This window comes from Lolium rigidum, chromosome 7 (genome assembly GCF_022539505.1).
Source record: "Lolium rigidum isolate FL_2022 chromosome 7, APGP_CSIRO_Lrig_0.1, whole genome shotgun sequence".
In the NCBI taxonomy this organism is placed as follows: Eukaryota; Viridiplantae; Streptophyta; class Magnoliopsida; order Poales; family Poaceae; genus Lolium; species Lolium rigidum.
This window is the reverse complement of record NC_061514.1, coordinates 335,172,718-335,185,690: the sequence shown is the minus strand read 5'-3', so window position 1 is coordinate 335,185,690 and position 12,973 is coordinate 335,172,718. Positions and strand designations below refer to the sequence as shown.

General features: G+C 41.1%; 1 long non-coding RNA gene across 8 annotated transcripts; it reads right to left on the bottom strand.

Annotated features, from left to right (window-relative positions):
* Positions 1–5,342: 5,342 nt before the first annotated feature.
* Positions 5,343–11,959, bottom strand: LOC124673832. 8 transcript variants are annotated; one of them, XR_006992841.1, is made up of 7 exons: positions 11,895–11,959; positions 11,530–11,593; positions 11,069–11,224; positions 9,139–10,920; positions 8,872–8,981; positions 5,802–8,771; positions 5,343–5,599 (listed from the first exon to the last, which is right to left on the bottom strand). It is a non-coding gene; the product is annotated as an uncharacterized LOC124673832 (long non-coding RNA). The 8 variants fall into 8 exon arrangements; XR_006992844.1 differs by lacking the exon at positions 11,895–11,959 and having other exon boundaries at positions 5,802–6,920; positions 8,043–8,771; positions 11,530–11,888; XR_006992847.1 differs by lacking the exon at positions 11,895–11,959 and having other exon boundaries at positions 5,802–8,069; positions 8,709–8,771; positions 11,530–11,888.
* Between the last annotated feature and the right edge of the window lie 1,014 nt (positions 11,960–12,973).

Genomic DNA, 12,973 nt, shown 5'->3' with positions numbered 1-12,973 from the left:
GGCTATTAGAGCCCGAGTTCCCTTCACTTGATTAAGATCCCGCCAGGGTATTCTTGGCATTAGTTCTCGATAATAGCTATTTTGAGCCATTACCCTCGATAATGGGGTATTTTGCAAAAAACAAATATCAAGAAACCTTCGCAAATGCTGGCAAATATCTAGATTCATTATTTATGGGGGATGCTATTTCAATAATAAGCACAACACACATGTCTTGATAGGTGATTGCAAAACCACAAGGAACACTATAAAATATATTTTATCACAAAGTTATATCATCGTGTACACACCGTTCCGATCATCACATGACTTTCTTTCGTTGATAGAGCATCAATGTCCGATCCACCTTGTTCGGATGGCATGCTTCTTGTTCGCCATTTCCAAATTTCAAAACCCTCCGAGTCACAATAGCATGCCTCACCTTCTCTCTCTCATGTCTTGCCAACACACTCTACCATTCCGAGTCCCAACACCCCTTCTCAGCCCATCAATCCAAACCCATCTTCCACTCACCTATGTCGGCCCGCTACACCCATCGAACAACAACCCATTTCTACCCACTGCCCACGATGTTCAATCCTGCTCACCAACATCGTAACTGCCATTCACAAATTCGCAGCTGATCCTGCATCCAATATGGTCATATAAAAAAACAATTATGCGAAAAAGACATTAATATGTCACATTAAACACAAACCACCTCAGAGGGAGATGTCTTTATCTCCTGCTTAGACCCGTGTCGTTCCATCTCCTGACCTTCCTCCTCAACAGCTTCACCAACCTCATCGACCTCGACCTTCTCCCATCCCGCCTCCACCACCGTCATTCAAACTACCCTTGCGATCCATACCCCCACCTTCTTCCTGGTGATGACATTGTCCCTCACTGAGCCCATCATCGTCACCGAGCTTTCAATTTCCTTTCCGCCCGGCGCGCCACCGAGCACCGCGGCGGCCTCCTCGGCCACCTTACGCCACTGCTCGCTCTGGACGCGCGAACGCCGCGCCTCAGCCTCCAGCTGCTCCCGTGCGCACTTCGACGCTGCGAGCCGCTCGGCTAGTTGTGCCTCACGAGCCGCGCTCTCCCTTTTTGCGTTCTCGGCTTCCCTCGCCCTCGATTCTGCCGTCTCCCTCGTGGCCTCGGCGGCGTCGGAGACAGTCTTTGCAAGGGCAGCGTTGCTTGCTCTGAGAGCGGCGATTTCGGTGTCCTTTGCAACTAGCTTCGTCGTCAGCTCACTGATATTGGTGTCCTTCGCCTTCAGCTCCACCCTCATCCATTCCCCAACATATCTGTGCACTCATATATCAATATAAGAGATCATCATAGAAGATAACAAATACTTATATGCAACCATCAATAAATTATCTCACAATCATCAAGAACAAGTCACTACTCAAACAAATACATAGAGGTATTAGGGTGTTGATGAACTCTTGTTTTATTATATGAGTGCACACATATGTCTTGTACTGATATATGAGTCCAGCCCCTTGACCTCCTGGTGTCACAGTTTAACTCATTTTTTTCCTCTCAAAAATTCCGAAGCGTGGCCCTTGATCTTGCCCTTTTTCGAGTCCCGTAGCCCTGAAAAATCAAAAAAGACTAACGTAAGGCGCTTTTCTGCTAGATAGAATTAAACCAGAGGAGAGGGGATTGTTTAGAAAAATCACAAAAAACAATATAAAACATGTAAATAACATTATATAAAATACAAATATGTAGGAATATGTGGCAATAAACAACAAATTGCATGTTGCATTTTACATGCATCACTAGAAGACTGATGTCGATCAATGAGGCTAGAGGATTTCCGGGCATGATCGATAGCATCGATTGGATGCATTGAAAATGGAAGAACTGACCATTACAATGTCAGGATCAGAAAGAACCATCGTCTCCCTGCAAACCATACACACCCAGCTTAGGAGCTGCATCTAGGATCACCATCTCATCCTCCCTCTGCTGCATGTACCCTGCCAGTTGGGTAACGACCCAAGTTTCCCTACAAAATCTGGCATTCTGCTGCCTCCCTGCATGCAGCCTGGATAATCTAATCATGCACTTGTGCTTAAATTATAGCGCCGGCAAATTCCCCTGGCACATGAGGATAAGGTGAGCCCATGGACACTGATACTGGCTGGTGTGCTTGATAAGGGGACACCGGTTTCTAGCTAGTGTTTGCTATGGCAACCGAAAACCTGCGGATACCTGTACTGCAATGATACAGACGGTGGCACACCGACACATGAATTAGAGAGGGGATCTTGTTGTGCTAGACATTCCACTGCATATATGCATATGCATTAGTTATTATTACTATTTCGTTTGATAGGTGGGCTAGATATTCTTTGCTGGAAGAACCATCCCACTATTGGAGGTTTGAAGTTTTAGGAGAGTACTCTGCTTAAAGAGAGAAAGACGAATAATACAAGTGTCACTATATTAATGTGCCGAAAACAAATCTTGATTGTATTTTGTTATACTCCATATTAGCGTTCTGAACCTTTGATTGCTCGGTTGGACAGCTATATAAATCCAGAGGCCAAAAGGGCTGCTAAAAGGGGGAGATCTTGAGACCAAAAGGGCTGCTAAAAGGGGGAATGAGAATCTAAGAACAGAGAAAGCTGCCTGGTAGTTTTAACCGTCATCCTACCTATCCAAAACCCATCAACCAGAAACAGCTACCACTCTATTATATTACACTGATAATAACAGCTCAAACTCACTCACAAATAAGGTCCAGCTAATGGCAACATTAGCGCGGCTGGCTTTACCTAATAACGTCTGATTAGCTAGGGCTTCCAAATCCGTGAACTACTATCCTAGTAATCCCAGCTAGTATCTACAGAGTATCATCACCAGCTTTAATCAAGAAGGTCACAAGGATTATCGACTCCATCCAAGCTGTCAAGCACTAGTAGGTTATTGTCATCAGCTCAACAGCCGGTCCCGGCTAGCTGCCCCTACCACACATACCTGCAGCAGGCAGCAGCAGTACCTGGGAACTTAGCTGCAGCACCTTCTAGTTGTTCGGAGTAGTATACTAACTAACTGAAGATCATGTCGTGAGCTGATGGTTGGGAGAATATTTTAGCAACTCCAAGCACCGACTTGCTAGGTTCCTTGCGGCCAAAGTGCTCTTGTGATACAGTCACTAGTCATCGATCCCAATGGAAGTTTGATACAATCAGTTAGTACTCAATAGTCAGTTAATTAAGGTACCATTTGACTTGTTAACAAACATGGTGTCAGTCATGTTAATAGAGTCATGGACTTTCTGCAGGCAGGCAGGTAGGATAACAGTGGAAGAGTCGCAGTTGCATATACGCAGTTCGAATCTGATAACCCACGACAGATCGACCATAGATGAATGCCTCAAATGAGCAGCACATGATGCGACATGGAGGAATGGTTATTGTAACAATACACTGATTGGTTAATGCTAAGCTTTCTTAGGTGAACTTGTACTTAGATTTCTCCATGATTGTTCCCTCTAGATGGGTACTAAGTAGTACTGTCTAACCACCAAGAAGGTCAAGTACTTCTTCAGCTAATCAATTAACCGAGAAAGGTGAATGCTGCAGTGGCTTGTTTGACAATTTGGAAATAACAGCCCATGAGCACATTGCCTGATAAATGGGTACTGCTAGTAAAGTACACGCTCCAGCACTTAGTCTTAAAATCCCATTCCGTGCAACAGTGTTGACGGTGCTTAAGGTTTCGCAGTTTCGCGTGATGTGCTGACGTGAGTGTCAAAGAAAGGTTGGCTAATTAATTTGATCCAGAGATTAGATCATCATTGAGTGACCAAGTGAAGCAACATGTGATGCAAGTTTCAAGAACAGTTCTGCCACCTACATATATGACATGCATGATTCAGAACGTACGGGCCAGTTGCAGTTCATGAACCTCAGCTTTGGATCGTTAATCAATAGACTATATGCTAATGATTTGTTTGTGACTTTTCAAGCAAATCGAGTGTTGGATATTGTTTCCTCTGAAACCAAGCTAGCTCCAGCTAAAGCGGTTTTGCTTACTTGCAGTGCTAAAGGTGCCTCTGTTGCTTTGCTTTATGTTGACTTGACTAGGCAACAGGCAGTTCGATCGCGTATATATATACTGATCTCTCAAGCAAGGCCTAGCTGAACTACATATATCATGGTAGTATGGTGGTACTGGAAGTTTGGAACATATTTCATAAGCAAAGCCTACCTAGGCACACATATGATGAATCGGGAATTGAGACACATGCCTTAAGCAAAGCCTGATCATATAATAGCATTAGAACTCCTGTTGTGATGATTCCACGGAAAATCATGAGTGCACCCCAAAATGGCAAAATGGGAAGCCTAAATTGTGACCTCCTCTAAATTTCACAGGAAAATATGTTCTGAGATGATTAAAAATCACAGTAATTCTGGTCTAGAAGCTGCTTTTCTTTTTTCCTTTATCTTGACTTGACTAGGCAACAGACATACAATTATTGATTTCTCAAGCAAATCAAAGCCTAGCTAAACTACAGATGTTATGGTATTGGACGTTTAGAACGCATCTCCTAAGCAAAGCCTGCCTAGGCTAAATGTATGATGTACTGGTAGTTGGGACACATACCATAAGCAAAGCCTGAGGTACAGATCCCATATGATTGTGTTACAACTTATGATGCGACGATTAATTAGTGGGAGATAAGTGTATTCTAAACTGGGAAGTCCTACATTTTGACGCTTCTCTGAATTTCGTAGGAAATTCTTTCAATTATGGGAGTGTTAAAAAAGACACCAAAACCTGGTTTCAGGAAGAAGAAAAAAAGAACACAAGAACTTAAGTGTGCCATACTGAATTCCCAACTCATCCCTTATGATATAAACTAGATTTAAATGTGCGCCTTGGCGCACGATCCCGTGGAATTTGTCCAGAATTATATTTTGTATATGAACGATAAAAATCTGGCGAGGGAATGATATTTTTCTTAGATTTCAAAGAAAAAAGTCGATATGATGAAATTAGGATAAATCAAACGAAATCACGAAAGGAGTAGCAAACGCTTATGGACAATTCCCATAAGCAGTTTACGATTATTGTATTTGTCTCCAGATCAACACATGTAGCTTTTACACATGTAGAATTCCTGTTGTTTTCATAGCTCTTGGACTTCATTACATACATCGAGAGGTACACCGGAGAACACTCCACTGGTAGCGCAGATGTGTTAAACAGAACAATATTCACATAGCTCAAGATGGAATTCATCCTTTGAAACACCAAGTTCTTCTAGCATAAAATTGAGTAATATTCTAAAAAGAATTTTGATTATCCTCTGAGTTCAATAGGAAGTAAGCGTGTAAATATTCAAAACAGCCATAACCATGTCTTTGATCGATAGACAGACCTTGAGAAGTAATCATATTTCTAATAGCACAATTTGACAGAAAAATAAAACGCGATGAACCTAAGATTGGTTTTCTACTATAACAAACAAAGAAATTCTACTACACCAAAATGTGTTACTGAGTAGAAAAGTGAGTTTTTACATGAGCTTAACCTTATAAGACAAGCTTATTTTTAAAAGATCCTTCCATCAAGTTCGAGAGGGAGACTGCTGCAGAAATGGAAAACATAGATACAGTAAATGGAGGTATATCCATGAGTGCACAACGAAAATTAGTTATTCTAATCAATAAAGTATTTACATCTAAAACTGGGAGCATTAGTACATGTCAAATGTTAGCTAGGCAAGTGAGTGCTTATACAATAGGGTAAGAACAAGTTGATTGAGGAACTAACGCGCTCTAAGGGTTTACCTGAGCAAAGGTCCATAACTGATATGTGGTCGTGTAGCTCCTAGGTGGGTACAATCGCTGCCTTTATTGAAATGGACGATAAGAGATAAGCCTGTAGCATTAAAAACAAATTGAACAAAGCTAATATAATTAAATACACCTAATCTGACCATAAGAAGCAAGATACCATCTTCCTGGAAAAACATATGCATAATTAGGCAGGTATCAAATCATGTGGACACAACAGTACGCTTAGCGAGACAGTGACGCTTAACTTTGCAAGTGGCAACACACTAAAATCCAAATAGACTGTCTAATTTCCATGCACCAGAACGAATGGTTACGCAGCTATTAGGTACTGATAAAATCTACAAACCTGGAACGATTTGTGGCAAAGCCTGAATCTAGCACAAGTTAAAGGTTACGACAGCTATAAAATCAGGATGGGTAATGGAATAAATCAAGATGAGAGATGGTGTACTATACGAATAGCCCACTAAGGCAACCATAAATAAAATATATTTATTGCGTTATTGTATAAAAGCAGGATGGGTAATGGAATAAATCAAGATGAGAGATGGTGTACTATACAAATAGGCCACTAAGGCAACCATAAATAAAATATATTTATTGCGTTATTGTCACTATAATCGCGAACTTGGACACTCGATGCGTACATAAAAAATTCAAGCAGTAATTACACTTTGTGGCCTGGCTCCAACCTTGTTTGGGTAGCTTAAAACCAAGAGTACATATAGTTTCAGCACCATTTTTTTATCCTTTGGAGAAACCTAGTAAATGAAGTGATGCAACAAAAAGAAGTCTAGAAGTAAGCATAGCTGAAAGAAGAATCAAAGCAACTTTCTTTACTTGATACATCCTATCAAGCTCCAGCATCTAAATGTATGTCTAGAGTGTTACAGTTGTCCCTTTGTGTTTCTATAGAAAGAGAGGGATATATTTAACATATGAATAGCTAGCCATCTCTCTTTTCCGTCTACAAACGCGTGGAAGTGGTTCTTCAATACAAAGACACTACCTTATAAGCGAATGCATACAATTTGGGATTTTACATGGTACATACCTCATTTCCAAGTGAAATCTTTAAAGGAGGAACTGATCTCAATAAAAGATAATTACCTAGATATATCAAATTGTAATAGTTAATAAATAATATAAGTCAACAAAAGATTCATTTGTACTGTACAAAATAGAACACTAATTCTTCTAGCAAAGACCGAATTTCTGTTTGTCGCCATTTAGAGCAAAAAAAGAGTATCTTGGATTATTTCCCAGGTCAAACTCTAAGGTGTTAGAAAAAATAGACCAAACAGTCTTATCAATATCAAATTAAAAAAATAGATGATTCCATACTTTCAAACTCGGAACATAACAGACATGTGTTATCATTAACAGTTTGATGAATAGCCAAGTTATCTCTCGTAAGCAACTTATTATGGAACAATAGATGTGAGGATCCCTAGGATGTCCATTGCACAAAAGATACATTCCAAATAACACATACATCGTGTGGCCAACCTTTTGCATATGCACATGAGCATTACAAAAGAAAAGAGAACCAGGAGTAAGCGAGCAAGCAAGCTTGATCATGTAAAGAAAGTAGTAGCAAACATTTATTTTTTATAAATAAACTTCAACTGACCACGTGTAAAAAAGCAGCAGTGAACTTTTATTTCCTACAATAAAGTCCAGCTGAACATCTGCTATCAGTTTATTCGATTTTAGATATGTAGCCGAGAATGTGTGCAGAGACTATAATTCTAATCCTGAATCTCGTGTTGTTTCAGATTTCATACATACGATTCTATTTTTTCTAGAGCATAGATTCATTCTCTACATTTACAATAACCGACAGTAGCTCTGCATTGCATTTGCTAGCAAACACAAGCACTGTAAGGAACCTATGAAGCTCACGGCCTGAACCGGAACGCTGAATATACAACTACGGTAATAACAAAAGAACTGTCTGGTAAAAGTAATCTAGGGCTGTCTACAGAGGAGTAAGGACGGAGGAAAATCAGGATGGGTTTGGCGACACAAATGAGTAGAGGCAGCATCATTCACACATGCTGATGTCCAATCATGCATAAATTAAAAATGATAAAAATACAGAGAATACAACTGAACATGGACAGCAGGAGATTTCTGTAGAAGAGTTCCAGGTAATATGTCAATATCAATATATGTGCTTGTGCCATGCAATCAGAACAAAAATCATTCGAACATAGAGCCAAAACAAACCTCAAGTTCTAAAGCTCTCCTGCTTCACTACAAAATAACCAGGAAAATGTATGAAAACAAAAAAACAACAATATACTATCTTCAGCTTTAGAGTGGGTGCAACACAGGTTAACATTTTTATCATACGATTCATACTTATGCATGCCATAACTTGTACAACCAGGAATGGAATTATAATCTAAATATTACTCCAAAAAAATGGTGATGCATATCTTATAAAAAGAAAAATTCCGTAGTAAATAATCACGAAAACCAAATTCTGTAGTAAATAAAAGATTATTTGACAAAGAAAAAGAAACACAATACAACAGAATCGTGAAAATTTGAAACTCATGTAAACATGCAGACTGATTAGTTAGCTAGAAAATTTGTGCTTCCATTTAGGCAAAAAGAGGCCTAGTAGAACTGCCGACTAAGGTATGCATAGCTTTCATTTGGACTATATTTAACATATTCTCACGTCGAAGCATCAAAGTCAATCACCATTCAGAAATACACATGTACAATGGTACGGAGCATTAGCAACTCATTAATTAGAGGTACTTAGAATCTTCATTTTCAATAAAATTTGAGTAGGATTGATGAACAAATAAGTACAAGTTATGCACTCAACTATCTGGAAATACAGTTCAGACCATCACCCTGAGCAGCATAGGACGAACCTACCTTAATAGCTGAACCACAGGCTCTTGGCACTGAAAATGAGCAGAACAATTTTTTTGGCACGCACTGCAATAAAGACATAATGCATAACAGTTCCAAGATTAGCAGGATCTCATGCAAGTTTTCAATTTTAGAGAGAAGAGAATAAAAGGTAAAAGATGCTCACGAATGAGTTTTATGGCTGTAGAAGGTGTACCATCAGTTGCGACCAAATTATCGAGCTCATCCGGTTCGATGGCTCCGATGTGCATCTCAGAACAAATTTATTGGCATGCACTGCAATAAAGACATAATGCACAGTTCCAAGATTAGCATGGTCTCATGCAAGATTTCAGTTTTATAGAGAAGAGAATAACAGGTAAAACATCCTCACGAATGAGTCTTATGGGTGCAGAAAGTGTACCATCAGTTGCAACCAAATCATCGAGCTCACCTGGTTCGATGGCTCCGAGGAGCATCTCAAAGTAATCCGTTCCATATGCAAGTACATAACTCTCGGAAATCAAGTCACCTTCACTGTCTCTGAGAATAAAATCAGCAGTACATACGATTGTGACTGTAAACTATGACAAGCTGCGGCCTAATCGACCAGAACATGCTTACTATCTCTCCAATGCCTGATCCACCTTGTAGCAGAATTTAATGAGTCTACTCAACAGAAACTTTTTAGAAAAGTGCAGTACTGCGTGCTTAGTGGGCTAGTTAATAGATTCAGGGTGTTGTAGTACTTGCACAACAACACTTGATATAAATACATGCCAGATCCTCTTCAGCCCCGTGGATGGTCAAATTTGCAGGTGAGATTACCTGGGAGTTTCCCAATTTTGCGCCAATGGCCAACGCGATCGCTCAGCCAAATATGAATCCTCTAGATTTTACAACCAATAAATATCTCATGGCACCTTTTAGGAGACATGTGTATATGGCCATGATAAAAAAATGTGCACCGCAAAAAAGTACCTAAATCACACAACATCTAAGATCTGAACCTAATCATCCACTTGAAAATGGCAAAATCAAAATACTAAAAACATATACAGTGTTGTTTATCAAGATAGGGGGAAAAGAGGAGGGAAAGGCAAACCTGAACCAGCACAATGGATAAATATTTTCTCTATTAGAGTATTAGATGGACTAAATAATCTGGAGGAAAAAAACAGTAATATACACTTTGACAATGTGTACAACATCCATTCCCACAGCATACTGCATTTCTGAATTGGTACTAAAAGTAATTGCTTGTGGGCTAATTAATTCTCCATGTCTGACATAGCGTGAGGCCAACCCTTCCATGGTTTAAGCAAAAGAAAAGTGAAAAGGCAAATTGAATGAGCTATTGTAGTGCTAAAGCATACCCATGTAATCTCCTCTGCTACATTTGGACTAACAGGAAAATAAAGATTTGCGCACTTCTTGCTGGATCAAAACAAATATTGTTAAAAAGTTGTTTCATCCCTTTCAAGAAATATTGTGCAAAAGAGAGATGAACATAGATCTATTACTACCTCTGATCCAAATTAGTTATCGAAGGTTCAATGACCTAATCGTACCTTGATCTTCTCTGCATTTTTCTTTATACTGACAGAGATCCTCTTATACTCCTTGTCCACTTCTGGGTCTAAAAAGACATTGACATATTGTACACATTATAGAGAAACAAATTTTCCACAAGATAATAAGATCCACATATATAAAATACTGCTAAATGATATATCCATGATATGTATTGAATTGTGCAGTGCAGGTACTCAAACTAAATGGTGGTTCCAATGAATGAACTTGGAATAAGCAAAAGTCACTCCCTCGTGGACTCGTACAACTAAAATCCTTCCGAAATAAAATATCTTCAAAAAAACTATGACAGCCTATTTTCAAGGCATTGTTAGCTTTCCTAGAATTGCTCACCCATAAAAACCTAATAAAGCTGATACAAGAGTGTTAGAAAATTTTGAAGTTATGTTATGGCCAATTTTCTCCCAGATGCTAAAATAAAATATAAAGTTTAACATCAATGGCGCACTACATCTAAAATTTCACACACATTAACCAAGATACTGAGTGACACTGAGCGTTGCTGCCTTCACGCCATGTCCTGACCAACACAACCTAGCGCATCCACAACAGCCAAGCAAGGAAGAACAATAACAAGAAGCATCCGGGTGAGGCTGAGAAAGAGGTGAAGGAGCCCAAGGTTTTCCCCTCCACCGCATGTTACCTGTATATAAATAAAATGCTTAACTTAATAGCATCAGCTCATCTTTTGTGGATGGTAGTAGGACATCAAAAGCAATAAGAGTGAACTTAGGCAGGAGAAGGAAATTATTCCTTGTTTCCGTAATTGATACACTGGATCAGATTGTTACCTAGAGGTTAGAGGATTCAATTGACTAACTGCCACAAGCGGTAGCTATTTTCTTTTCTTTGTACAAATGCACACAAGAGGATAGATTGCTTGGGTCCTGTTAAGTATACCAGCTTCTATAAAATCAGAACCCTCCATTGATCCTTTTCCTTTTTCTCTGCAAACAAAAAAAAACTACTGATAAGCTTAATCCTGCAATATGCATCAAGCGAACACCCAAAAATATTTAAGCACTTTATGAACAGAATTTCACAAACAGTTCAACCACTTGAGAAATTGTCCGAACAAAATATGCTCATTAAAACGACCTTGGTCTTCTTCAGAAAACTCCCCCCCCCCCAGATTCTTCTTTCTTATCTTCTTCCTCAAACCGACACACATAGTTTTCAGGAAAATCAACAATTCATATAGTTCAATCACTTGAGAATTTAATCGAATAAGATATGACTCGTAGAAATTGACCTTGGCCTTCTTCTTATTCTTCACAAAACTCCCCCGACATTCTTCCTTCTCTTTTTTCTTAGATCTGCACACGGTGTTTTCACAAAAAATCAATTAATAATTTTCCTAGCCCTTAGAGAGGGAGGATTTTCAGAGACATGCGTTGTTTGCTGCTACTACTACGAACAAGTTGATCCAGATGCCGCCGCCTCACGCCATCCCATCTTTACTGCCGAGAAGAAAGTTCAATGGGAGAGAGAAACCGAGAGTAGAGAGGATACTGGAGGGCATGGACTTTCCAGGACTGGACGCCACCACACTCAAAAAGGCAGACTATGGGGAGGAGAAGGAGCGGAGAGGAGAACGGCTGTGCACATAGGGAGAACCTGCAGGCTTTGACGAAGATGACATGGAGAAGCGCGGGCTGCTTCCTGCGCGCTCGCGCCGCGCCCCACCGGCGGCCATGCTCCCGCGCGCTTGAGCCGCGCTCCACCGGCGGCCCTGCTCGCGCGCGCTTGAGCCACGCCCTCAGATGGGGCTGGGAGGGAGCGCCATGAGGGAGGAGAGGGAGGGACATCGGAGGGAGCGCCGCGGGCGAGGACATGGAAGGATGCAGGAGTGTGAGGCAGCGCCTAGGGTTTTGACCCGTGGCCTGGGTCGTGGTCCTCAGCTCCTCCCAGCGACGACAAGATGCGCGGAGAGAGTACGCTGCTCCGACCGTGGGGGAGAGGCAGCGGCGCGATGGGGAGGAGGGGAATCCATGGAGGCGGCGCGTTGCTGCCTGCGCTCCATTGGAGCCGAGGAAGAGAGAGCGGCGAGCAGGGTGGAGATTGGCCGTGAGTGGGGATTGGGGGAGAGGAATGTGAGTGGGGATTGGGTGGGCGGCGGACCCCTATGCCCTCAGCTACGCTTAACAAACCAGAAACCAACCCAGTGACTGACGAGTGGACCGGCCGAGCTGCGGGTCCCAAACGCAGAAGCAAGCGGGTAGAAATTGGCTGATTCTTGGTTTCAGCTAGGGAGGGGCAATGAATTTTAGGCCTCCCACGCGTGCCCACGCCCGGAATGAACGGACAAGATCGACCAAGTAACCCCACCTGGGAAGATCTAACGGCCACAATTCTCAAATCGCTGCTAGAGCCCCATGGGGGTGCAGCAATCATACCTTTAGATATACCTAAGAGATTATTTTGCATGCATGTATATGATGAAGTGTGGAAACTGCCCCATTTGTTAGTGGATAAGTGGGCACTACAAACCGAAGGAAGTCTAGAAAGACCAAAAAAAGTTTGATCAACCATGAAAACAGAGAGACAGAGAGATAGAGGGAGAGAGAAAGAGCTAGAGCTGGGCCAATCATAGGAGACCAAGTATTGCCATCTGATTGGCTGCCCATGAAGATGGAGGAAAAGAGAAGGAAACCATTGATAGCAACTCCACGCAACAATAGTATCTAGACATATGT